The following is a 13393-nucleotide window of genomic DNA, read 5'->3' on the forward strand; positions in this document are numbered from 1 at the left end:
ATTAGACAAATTGGCTGAACCTAAAAAAACACTACTGGGCTGGGGGAACTGCTCACATGGGCCAATGCCCGTCTAGTGGAGATATGGCATCAGGGAAGCGGCTTGGGCCAGCCTTGCCGGCGTGCCTAGCGTGGCCCACACGAGCGCTTGAGCCGGGCGGGGGTCGCGCGAGCGCTGGGTCAACGCGTGCGCTCAAGCTAGAGAGCATCGATGAAGAAGAGTCGTCGCTCGTCTCCCTCGCTCGAGCAGAAGGAGACGACGCTGGGAACTTGTGGCGAGGCCGACAAGCGTGGGAAGCGGCGGGTCAGCGAGGTGGCGAGCAGATCCCGACGGCAACGTGCCGAACGGAGGCTGATGGAGGTGGGTCCAATGGCTATTTGCGGGCAGAGCTGAAGAAGGCTGCGCGTCCTCTATTCAACGAGGAAGAGAGTTTCAGAGAGAAGCAAATCGGGGAAGGGAACAGGAAGGCCGAGAGGAGGCCTTGTCGAACGGCAGCATGATACGTCTCCAATGTATCTATAATTTTTGATTACTCCATGCTATATTATCTACTATTTTAGGCAATATTGGGCTTTATTTTCCACTTTTATATTATTTTTGGGACTAACCTATTAACCGGAGGCCCAGCCCAGATTTGCTGTTTTATGCCTATTTCAGTGTTTCGAAGAAAAGGAATATCAAACAGAGTCGAAACGGAACGAAATCAACTGGAGAAGTTATTTTTGGAAGGAAACCTACCAGATCGACTTGGACCCTACGTCAGAAGATGAAGGAGGAGCTCACGAGGATAGGGGCGCGCCCCCTGCCTCGTGCCCCCCCTTCGGTCCACTGACATACTCCTTTCACCCATATATACCTACGTATTGTAAAACTTCCAGAACAGAGGTTAGATCGGGAGTTCCGCCACCAGAAGCCCCTATATCCACCAAAAACCAATCTAGACCCGTTCCGGCACCCTGCCGGAGGGGGAAATCCCTCTCCGGTGACCATCTTCGTCATCCCGGTGCTCTCCATGACGAGGAGGGAGTAGTTCTCCCTAGGGGCTGAGGGTATCTACCAATAGCTATGTGTTTGATCTCTCTCTCTCATGGTCTTGAGATGATACGATCTTGATGTATCGCGAGCTTTGCTATTATAGTTGGATCTTATGTTTCTCCTCCCCCTCTACTCTCTTATAATGAATTGAGTTTCCCCTTTGAAGTAATCTTATCGGATTGAGTCTTTAAAGATTTGAGAACACTTGATGTATGTCTTGCCGTGGATATCTGTGGTGACAATGGGATATCACGTGATTCACTTGATGTATGTTTTGGTGATCAACTTGCGGGTTCCTCCCATGAACCTATGCATAGGGGTTGGCACACGTTTTCGTCGTGATTCTCTGGTAGAAACTTTGGGGCACTCTTTGAGGTCCTATGTGTTGGTTGAATAGATGAATCTGAGATTGTGTGATGCATATCGTATAATCATGCCCACGGATACTTGAGGTGACATTGGAGTATCTAGGTGACATTAGTGTTTTGGTTGATTTGTATCTTAAGGTGTTATTCTAGTATGAACTCTAGGGCTGTTTGTGACACTTATAGGAATAGCCCAACGGATTGACTGGAAAGAATAACTTTGAGGTGGTTTCGTACCCTACCATAATCTCTTCGTTCGTTCTCCGCAATTAGTGACTTTGGAGTGACTCTTTGTTGCATGTTGAGGGATAGTTTTATGATCCAATTATGTTAGTATTGTTGAGAGGACTTACACTAGTGAAAGTATGAACCCTAGGCCTTGTTTCCTAGCATTGCAATACCGTTTACGCTCACTTTTATCACTTGTTACCTTGCTGTTTTTATAATTTCAGATTACAAATACCTTTATCTACTATCCATATACCACTTGTATCACCATCTCTTCGCCGAACTAGTGCACCTATACAATTTACCATTGTATTGGGTGTGTTGGGGACACAAGAGACTCTTTGTTATTTGGTTGTAGGGTTGCTTGAGAGAGACCATCTTCATCCTATGCCTCCTATGGATTGGTAAACCTTAGGTCATCCACTTAAGGGAAATTTGCTACTGTCCTACAAACCTCTGCACTTGGAGGCCCAACAACATCTACAAGAATAAGTTTGTGTAGTAGACATCAAGCTCTTTTGTGGCGCCGTTGCCGGGGAGGTGAGTGCTTGAAGGTATATCTTCAGATCTTGCAATCGAGTCTTTTAGTTTCTTGTTTTATCACTAGTTTAGTTTATAAAAGAAAACTATAAAAAATGGAATTGATTTTGTCTCATACTCTTCATCTTTTTAATATCTTTCGTGAGTATGATGGAAAGGAAAATTGTGCTCAAGTGCTAGAAGAAGAATGCATTAGAATGTTTGGCACTAAATATTTGAATGATGAGCATGATTGCAATGTTGTTAGTATGAATTCCTTGAATATCCATGATGCTAATGATATGCAAAGCCACAAGCTTGGGGAAGCTATGTTTGATGAAGATGATATTTTTTGTCCCCCAAGTTTTGATGAGCAAATTTATTATGATGAAAGCATGCCTCCTATCTATGATGATTATTGTGATGACACGCATGCTTTAAAGAATAACGATAACCATGAAACTTGTCATCTTGATCTTAATTTTCAATCACATGATAGTTATTTTGTTGAGTTTGCTCCCACTATTATTCATGAGAAGAAATTAGCTTATGTGGAGAGTAATAAAATTTCTATGCTTATAGATCATGAAAAGAATGCTTTAGGTGCTGGTTATATTGTTGAATTCGTTCATGATGCTACTAAAAATTATTATGAGGGAGGAATATATACTTGTAGGAATTGCAATAATATCAAGTTTCCTCTCTATGTGCTTAAAGTTTTGAAGTTATGCTTGTTTTACCTTCCTATGCAAGTTGATTCTTGTTCCCATAAGTTGTTTGTTCACAAAATACCTATGCATAGGAAGTGGTTTAGACTTAAATGTGTTAGTCATATTCTTCATGATGCTCTCTTTATGTTTCAATTCTTATCCTTTATGTGAGCATCATTGAAATCATCATGCCTAGCTAGGGGCGTTAAACGATAGCGCTTGTTGGGAGGCAACCCAATTTTATTTTAGTTCCTTGATTTTTGTTCCTGTTTAGTAATAAATAATTCATCTAGCCTCTGTTTAGGTGTGGTTTTTATGTTTTAAATTAGTGTTTGTGCCAAGTAGAACCGTTGGGAAGACTAGGGGAAAGTCTTGTTGACCATGCTGTAAAAAACAGAAACTTTAGCGCTCACGATAATTTCTGCCATTTTTATTTGGAGAGTGATATTTAGTTAATTATTTTTGCAGATTATTAATAGATAAATTCCCTCAGGTCCAGCAATTTATTTGAGAATTTTATGAGTTCCAGAAGTATACGTTTGATCCAGATTACTACAGACTGTTCTGTTTTTGACAGATTCTGTTTTTCATGTGTTTTTTACTTATTTTGATGAATCTATGGCTAGTAAAATAGTTTATAAACCATAGAGAAGTTGGAATACAGTAGGTTTAACACCAATATAAATAAAGAATGAGTTCACTAAAGTACCTCAAAGTGGTGATTTACTTTCTTATACTAACGGAGCTTACGAGTTTTCTGTTAAGTTTTGTGTTGTGAAGTTTTCAAGTTTTGGGTAAGGATTCGATGGACTATGGAATAAGGAGTGCCAAGAGCCTAAGCTTGGGGATTCCCAAGGCACCCCAAGGTAATATTAAAGGATAGCCAAGAGCCTAAGCTTGGGGATGCCCCGGAAGGCATCCCCTCTTTCGTCTTCGTTCATCGGTAACTTTACTTGGAGCTATATTTTTATTTGCCACATGATATGTGTTTTGCTTGGAGAGTCAATTTATTTTGTTAGGATTTGCTTGCTGTTATTTATAACAATGTTTTGCATCTTTTATTTTAATAAAAGTGGCATTGATAGCCTTTACTATGCCTATGTTACAAGTATACATGTTGCTGTTTGAAAACAGAAAGTTTACCGCTGTTGCAATAATTCCCTAGAAAATTCAGAATGTGATAAAATGTTGAAACCTTTTGCATATTAAGCTCTGATAAATTTACTACAGTGGGAATTTTCTTTCATAATTTTTGGAGCTAGGGAAGTATGGATGTTGCAGCATTCTTTACAGACTATCCTGTTTAGGCAGATTGCTGTTATGTTTGCATTGTTTGCATATGTTTGCTTCTTTAATGATTCTATTTGAGGATGGGACTATTAAATATGCCGAGGCATTTAGTATGCAATGTTGAATAATAATTTTAGTTATTTGCTACAGTAGAGTATGATAAGGTTTTTGCAATGGTTTATACTAACTTATCTCACGAGTCCTTGTTGAGTTTTGTGTGGATGAAGCTTTTGAGATTTAGGGAGACCGTGATATGAGAGGAATTAAGGAGACACAAAAGCTCAAGCTTGGGGATTCCCAAGGCATCCCAAGATAATATTTCAAGAAGTCTCAAGCGTCTAAGCTTGGGGATGCCCCGGTTGGCATCCCACCTTTCTTCTTCAACAACTATCGGTTAGTATCAGTTGATCCTAAGTTTTTGCTGCTTCACATGATGTTTGCTATTCTTAGATGTCATTTTCTTTTGCTTTGCTTGCTGTTTGAATAGAATACCAAGATCTGAAATTACTAAATGTTAGAGAGTCTTCACATAGTTGCATAATTATTCGACTACTCATTGATCTTCACTTATATCTTTCGAAGTAGTTTGTTGTTGCTCTAGTGCTTCACTTATATCCTTTTAGAGCATGGTGGTAGTTTTATTTTGAAGAAATAGATGAACTCCCATGCTTCACTTATATTATTTTGAGAGTCTTAGTAGCATGGTAATTTACTAAAATCCTAATATGCTAGGTATTCAAGAATAATAAAATTCTCTTATGAGTGTGTTGAATACTATGAGAAGTTTGATACTTGATGATTGTTTTGAGATATGAGGATGGTAATATTAGAGTCATGCTAGTTGAGTAGTTGTGAATTTGATAAATACTTGTGTTGAAGTTTGTGATTCCCGTAGCATGCACGTATGGTGAACCGTTATGTGATGAAGTTGGAACATGATTTATTTATTGATTGTCTTCCTTATGAGTGGCGGTCGGGGACGAGCGATGGTCTTTTCCTACCAATCTATCCCCCTAGGAGCATGCGCGTAATACTTTGCTTTGATAACTTGTAAATTTTTGCAATAAGTATATGAGTTCTTTATGACTAATGTTGAGTCCATGGACTATACGCACTCTCACCCTTCCACCATTGCTAGCCTCTCTAGTACCGCGCAACTTTCGCCAGTACCATAAACCCACCATATACCTTCCTCAAAACAGCCACCATACCTACCTATTATGGCATTTCCATAGCCATTCCGAGATGTATTTCCATGCAACTTTCCACCGTTCCGTTTATTATGACACGATTCATCATTGTCATATTGCTTAGCATGATCATGTAGTTGACATTGTATTTGTGGCAAAGCCACCGTTCATAATTCTTTCATACATGTCACGCATGCATCATTGCACATCCCGGTACACCGCCGGAGACATTCATATAGAGTCATATCTTGTTCTAAGTATCGAGTTGTAAGTAAATGAAAGTGTGATGATCATCATTATTAGAGCATTGTCCGAGTGAGGAAAGGATGATGGAGACTATGATTCCCCCACAAGTCGGGATGAGACTCCGGATGAAAAATAAATAAAAGAGGCCAAAGAAGCCCAAATAAAAAAAGAAAAGAGGCCAAAGAAGCCCAAAAAAAGAAAGAAAAGAGGCCATAAAAAAGAGAAAAGGCCCAAATAAAAAAATGAGAGAAAAAGAGAGAAGGGACAATGCTACTATCCTTTGCGACACTTGTGCTTCAAAGTAGCACCATGATCTTCATGATAGAGAGTCTCTTGTTTTTTCACTTTCATATACTAGTGGGAATCTTTCATTATAGAACTTGGCTTGTATATTCCAATGATGGGCTTCCTCAAAATGCCATAGGTCTTCGTGAGCAAGCGAGTTGGATGCACACCCACTAGTTTCTTTTGTTGAGCTTTCATATACTTATAGCTCTGGTGCATCCGTTGCATGGCAATCCCTACTCACTCACATTGATATCTATTGATGGGAATCTCCATAGCCCGTTGATACGCCTAGTTGATGTGAGACTATCTTCTCCCTTTTTGTCTTCTCCACAACCACCATTCTATTCCACCTATAGTGCTATTTCCATGGCTCACGCTCATGTATTGCGTGAAGATTGAAAAAGTTTGAGAACATTAAAAGTATGAAACAATTGCTTGGCTTGTCATCGGGGTTGTGCATGATTTAAATATTTTGTGTGGTGAAGATAGAGCATAGCCAGACTATACGATTTTGTAGGGATAGCTTTCTTTGGCCATGTTATTTTGAGAAACCATAATTGCTTAGTTAGTATGCTTGAAGTATTATTGTTTTTATGTCAATATTAAACTTATGTCTTGAATCATATGGATCTGAATATTCATATCACAAGTAAGAAGAATTACATTGAAATTATGGAAACTAGCATTCCACATCAAAAATTATCTTTTTATCATTTACTTACTCGAGGACGAGCAGGAATTAAGCTTGGGGATGCTTGATACGTCTCCAACGTATCTATAATTTTGGATTGCTCCATGCTATATTATCTACTGTTTTAGGCAATATTGGGCTTTATTTTCCACTTTTATATTTTTTGGGACTAACCTGTTAACCGGAGGTCCTGCCCAGATTTGTTGTTTTATGCCTATTTCAGTGTTTCGAAGAAAAGGAATATCAAACGGAGTCGAAACGGAACGAAATCAACTGGAGAAGTTATTTTTGGAAGGAAACCTACCAGATAGACTTGGACCCTACGTCAGAAGATGAAGGAGGATCTCACGAGGGTAGGGGGCGCGCCCCCTGCCTCGTGGCCCCCCCTTCGGTCCACCGACGTACTCCTTTCACCCATATATACCTACATATCGTAAAACTTACAGAACAGAGATTAGATCGGGAGTTCCGCCGCCAGAAGCCTCCGTACCCACCAAAAACCAATCTAGACCCGTTCCGGCACCCTGCCGGAGGGGGCAATCCCTCTCCGGTGGCCATCTTCATCATCCCGGTGCTCTCCATGACGAGTAGGGAGTAGTTCTCCCTCAGGGCTGAGGGTATGTACCAGTAGCTATGTGTTTGATCTCTCTCTCTCTCTCTCTCGTGTTCTTGAGATGATACGATCTTGATGTATCGCGAGCTTTGCTATTATAGTTGGATCTTATGTTTCTCCTCCCCCTCTATTCTCTTGTAATGAATTGAGTTTCCCCTTTGAAGTAATCTTATCAGATTGAGTCTTTAAAGATTTGAGAACACTTGATGTATGTCTTGCCGTGGATATCTGTGGTGACAATGGGATATCACGTGATTCACTTGATGTATGTTTTGGTGATCAATTTGCGGGTTCCGCCCATGAACCTATGCATAGGGGTTGGCACACGTTTTCGTCGTGATTCTCCGGTAGAAACTTTGGGGCACTCTTTGAGGTCCTATGTGTTGGTTGAATAGATGAATCTGAGATTGTGTGATGCATATCGTATAATCATGCCCACGGATACTTGAGGTGACATTGGAGTATCTAGGTGACATTAGGGTTTTGGTTGATTTGTATCTTAAGGTGTTATTCTAGTACGAACTCTAGGGCTGTTTCTGACAATTATAGGAACAGCCCAACGGATTGATTGGAAAGAATAACTTTGACGTGGTTTCGTACCCTACCATAATCTCTTCGTTCGTTCTCCGCTATTAGTGACTTTGGAGTGACTCTTTGTTGCATGTTGAGGGATAGTTTTATGATCCAATTATGTTAGTATTGTTGAGAGGACTTACACAAGTGAAAGTATGAACCCTAGGCCTTGTTTCCTAGCATTGCAATGCCGTTTACGCTCACTTTTATCACTTGTTACCTTGCTATTTTTATAATTTCAGATTACAAATATCTTTATCTACTATCCATATGCCACTTGTATCACCATCTCTTCGCCGAACTAGTGCACCTATACAATTTACCATTGTATTGGGTGTGTTGGGGACACAAGAGACTCTTGTTATTTGGTTGCAGGGTTGCTTGAGAGAGACCATCTTCATCCTACACCTCCTACGGATTGATAAACCTTAGGTCATCCACTTGAGGGAAATTTGCTACTGTCCTACAAACCTCTACACTTGGAGGCCCAACAACGTCTACAAGAAGAAGGTTGTGTAGTAGACATCACATCACTCACCGGTGGCGGCGCCATGGCAAGGCGCAAAACCAGCGGCGGGGGCGAGGACTCGACGAGTCGGAGGGAGGCGGATCCGACAGCGACGACGAAGCAGCACGAGGACGACGACGTCTTGGTGGCGGCGAACGAGCGCGAGGCAGAGGAGGTAGACATGTCGCCGCACTCTGTTGAAGCAGGGAACGAGCGGGCGATGTGGTGCTCCGGCAAAGGTACTTGGCAGGGCGGTGGTGAACTGCGCCGATCCCGCCGGGTTAAAGGCGGAGATGCAGCAGGGCGAAGGAGAGGTTCGGGACGACGGCCATGGAGTCAGGTGGAGCTCCTGTATGTGACAGAGAAGACGGGGGGAAGGTCACATGAGAAAGAAAGATGTGAAGAGGGGGAAGACAAAGGCAGGGCAGCGCGGTGCTCCTCTGAGGTGGTGACGATGGAGGAGCACGGGGAGGCTCGGGGCTGCGCGGACGGCGGGGACGGCATGAGGCGGGAGGCGACAGGGAGCTTCTCTGCCTAGCTCACGACAAGGGGAATAGGGAGGTCTGCGTGGGCTGTGGCAGTTGGATGGATCGGTCCATGGTTTGATCGAAAGGATTCTAGTGGGGATTGGTCGGTGATGGAACCAAGGAGAGACCAGGTGGCGACGGGATGGATCTCGAGAGAGAGAAGGCAGGTAGGTGGCGGCATGCAGGAGGATGGATGGGACATCTGTCCTAGATTTTAGGGTTGCCCCATTTATATACGCTGGTGGATTAGATTAGGGGCAATCGGATCCCTCCGATCATACTCGGACGATCGAGATAAAATAATCTAGGACAGTCAAAGAACAAACCGATGATATTCTAGGGATATTTGAGGATGATCTGGTCCCATCGGTAACGACTACCCGGGTCGGGTCCGGGGAAGTTTCGGACGCGCACGCGAGGGGTCGGTTGGAACTGGGAGACCCGGACTAATGCAACTTTCGAAAACATGCAAATGCAATGCGGATGATGACATGGCAAGATGCAAAACACAAGCGAATGACAAGGAAACAACAGCGAATAACTGGAAGACACCTAGCGCAACGGTCTCGGGGTGTCACAACACTCCACCACTACAAGAGGATGTCGTCCCGAGATCCAGGATGGCACCGGAGGGAAACAGAAGAGGAAGAGAAAAGGTAAAACTAAGTTGCTTCTTGGACAAACGAGTGAAACCAGAAACCTTGAGAGGTTGAACAAATTGAAAGAAAGAATACAATGAAGATGAACAAAGTTGAAAACACTCCGTTAGAAAAGAGGAACAAAGAACATTACTAGAACCTTGTAGGTTGAAAGACATAAGAAAAAAGGTTGCAATGGACAAGAAGTACATGCAAGCACTCCGGTAGGAACGAGATGTCCAAGGAATGCAAGGATCAATTACGACAACACTCCAGTTGGAAATGGAAGGTAAATAATATGAGCTTGGCAAAATGAAAGCACTTGGGTGAGAGTCCGGTTAGAAGAGGAATGATAGCCACAACACTTCGGTTAAAACAAGATAGAGAAGGAATAAGAATGATATAATTTGGACAGCACTCCGACTGTAAATGGAAGGAATTAAACATGATCTTGACAAGATGAGAGGATACTTAAAAAGAGAACATGACACTCCAGTTAAATGGATAAGCATGAAAAGAACATGATCCTCACCATCCGAGATGATGAGAGAAGAGAGCAACATCACAATGCCTCCGGAAGGAAGAATAGTAGATATATCATAGCAATAACAGAATGGAGAAGAAATGCAAACTTCCGCCAGAAATGAGTTTGAAAAGCACCCTTCTCAGAAGGTTATAACGGAGTTGTTGGAAAAACCAACAACGAAACGAATAAACTTGTAGTGGGCTTATGGAAAACATCTCAAAACTATGAGGTTAAACTCTGCCATTACAGAAACAAAAGATTGGATTGATATCAACAAGAAGACGAGAAACTTGTTTCACCGGGAAGATAAATGAAGAACTTGGGTCATTTATAAGCACCATAAATAGCAAAACTCTTTAGGGAAATCTTTAGGTGAAATATAACCCAAGATAACTCCAATGAAGAGATTGATTGGTTGATAAGATGACTTAACCAAAGAGAAAATGATGGATTTAGATGTCACTCTTGAAAACTTGAATCATGAAACACGAAGGGAAATTATCAACAATCACATAACACCACCTCAAAAGATGAGATATGAAAGAATTACACTTCGGAATGCAATATGAAGAATGGTTGAACTCCTCAAAACAAGACATGTGTTGAGCACCATGTTTATTTGAGAGTATAGCTTGGCGGATCATAACTCCGAGAGAAATCTTGAAGAACAATTGAAGAATGAAATGACTCCTTGACGAACCACGATGTAGAGCCTCCATGAAGAACTCCGGTAACAAAATGATGATAAAAAGAAAGAGAAGTTGAAAACAGAAGGTGAAGCCTTGTAACGATTTAGATGGATCTTTGCGATGAGATAATGCGGAAAACTTGGTACTCTGGAAAAGAAAGATGAACAACTAGAAACTGAGAATTGATATCATGAACGAACTCCGAAAAAGAAAAGATGAAGCATCTCAAACCGAGAATGTGATATGAAGGACAACTCCGGAGAGAAAGATGAATCACCTGGATGAACCAAGAATAAAAATTATGTTATGTGTATCCTTCACCAATTTAAATTAACGACAAGCAACGGATTTGGCATAATACTTATTCTCGTAGAAAGGATTAAGATAGATATAGCGCAAACTTGAGAAGGTCTTCGACGAATCACCGGGAGGATTTGAAAAAAAACAAATGAATTAATGATAACAAGAGGAAGGGAATCTTGAACGAACCACCGTAAGAATTGAAAATGAATGAAGAAAAGATAAAGAAACATCGGGGAGAATTAGATAACGAATGATGATACTTGAGGGAATTTAGATACATGAGAACAAAGAGATCACGATCTGATTAGAGAAAAACTTGAATGATGCACCAGTATGATTTGGAGAACGAGAGCTGAAAGCTGGAATGAATAATTCTGAGATGACGGGCTACGGAGAATCAATCTGAAAAGACTCTTGAATTGCTCCGGATGGGTGAAAAGAATTCTCACAATCGAAAACAGTTATGAGAGGATGGCATCAAGCTTGAACTACGCATGTTTGGAAGCACGAATAAGATTTGGAGGAAAACACTTCGGTCTTCAAATGTTGAGAAAGATGATGAGAACCACCATGACAAATGATGAGCCACTCCAGAACAATGAAGAATAGAAATGATGAACCAACGATGACCAGAATTTGAAAGATCTTGAATAAAGACATATGACGGATGATAAATCATTCTTACGTCAAACTTTAGAAGATTTGAGAATAGCTCCGAAAAAATTAGAAGAGCCAGGTAAGATCCTGGGAAAAGACCTGTGGGTTAGGGCCCACTTAAAAGATACACCGTTGAACGATTTAAAAGATAGATTGCACCGGTTGATTTAAATGGCTTGAATGAGATAACAATCTCGAAATAGGTTGAACATATTAGAAATGAAAACAAAAATCTCCTGAGATATCTTCAGCACTGCGAAACAATTGAATAGCGAGAAATGGATGACTAAGAGGTGCACTGACATGAGAAAACATTTGCAACGAGGACAGGATATGATCTACAAAGCTTGACTTGAATCCACCGGACAAGAAAAAAACAAACAAAGAATAATAGACTTGAAGCTCCATTAGAATCTTCTTGAGAATCAACCGATAAGAACATTGACAGAAAAGAATGGAGAGACTTCCCATCAATAAAATGCTACTTCATTAAGAAATCTGAGTCCTTGAAGAAAAAGGGTGGAAGGGCGGGATAAACAAAGGCAACTTGGGGACGGATGAAATGAACAACGTTGGGAAAACTGAGAAGTGATATTGCGAATGTTGAAATGATCGGATCCACTTGAAGAGAAACACGCCGGTTGGAAAAGAATTGGCATGACCATCTCAATGATCAAGAAGGATTAGTACTCCCACAGAAACATGAGAACACTGCTTAGAAAGAAGCATGGAATCACCATTTGACTTCGAAGCAACTCGAATACCACAAATCAAAACAAAACAAAGGATTGGCTTGCAAAATAAGCCGGAAACAAACATATGATAGATCCCATATCGTATCATGTGTCTGTTGGAAAGATATCCTACGAGATACTTGAATTCCCACTTATAAACTCCCGAAACTTTCTGGTTATGCAATCAGGTGTTGGGGGTACAGGGAAGCATGATATCTCACCCAAACTAACAATTCCTACATCCAGCTGTACCCATCCTTCAACACATAACCAAGAAACCTTCGGAAATCATGTACCTCAACCTTCGAAAAGCATCTGTTATACGAGTTATGGCAATACTCCCGAACTCCCGCCCCAGTACTGGGTGGCGTCGAGGTTATCTCACCAACAACTGCATAAAAGAGATTTTCGATGTCGGCGAACTCAGGTATTCCAGAACTGCAATGATAAAATTATGACGACAACACCTTGGAGCTCAACTCCCCGGGACACTGCCACAACCCCTAAATGTCAGGAGGCACCAAGAACAATGTTCTCGTCACAAGACTATCAGAACGATTCCAAGATACCAGTGTTATCCTAAAAAAATTCATGAAATTTGAGGAGAGAAAAGTCAAAACTTCTACGTCAGGAGGCCTCACCAGAGTGACGAAGGGACCGAGGAGTAAAAAGAATCCTACTCGCCAATATATATAATCCTAAGACTCAAAACATTTCATTCTAGACTCAACAACGTCAGCGATTCGATCAAGCAGGGGGCTCCTAAGTCGGGGATGGCTGCGATTACCAACTTCTAACACCCACAATGCGGCTATATCTCCCACGTGTCGGGGCACGACTTAGAGGCATAGCCGCATGGTGGTTTGTGGCAAGAGGGGTAATCTTCACACAATCCCATGTACTGAATAGAAAGGGATAAAGAGTTGGCTTACAATCGCCACTTCACACAAATACAAGCTAAACATACATCATCCAGAGTACAATCAAAGGTCCGACTACAGAACCAAAATAAAAGAATACAACCCCAATGCTAGATCCCCGATCGTCCCAACTAGGCTCCACT

The sequence above is a fragment of the Triticum urartu genome, chromosome 3A (assembly GCF_056163025.1).
Source record: "Triticum urartu cultivar PI428250 chromosome 3A, HENAU_Tu73, whole genome shotgun sequence".
NCBI classification, from domain to species: domain Eukaryota; kingdom Viridiplantae; phylum Streptophyta; class Magnoliopsida; order Poales; family Poaceae; genus Triticum; species Triticum urartu.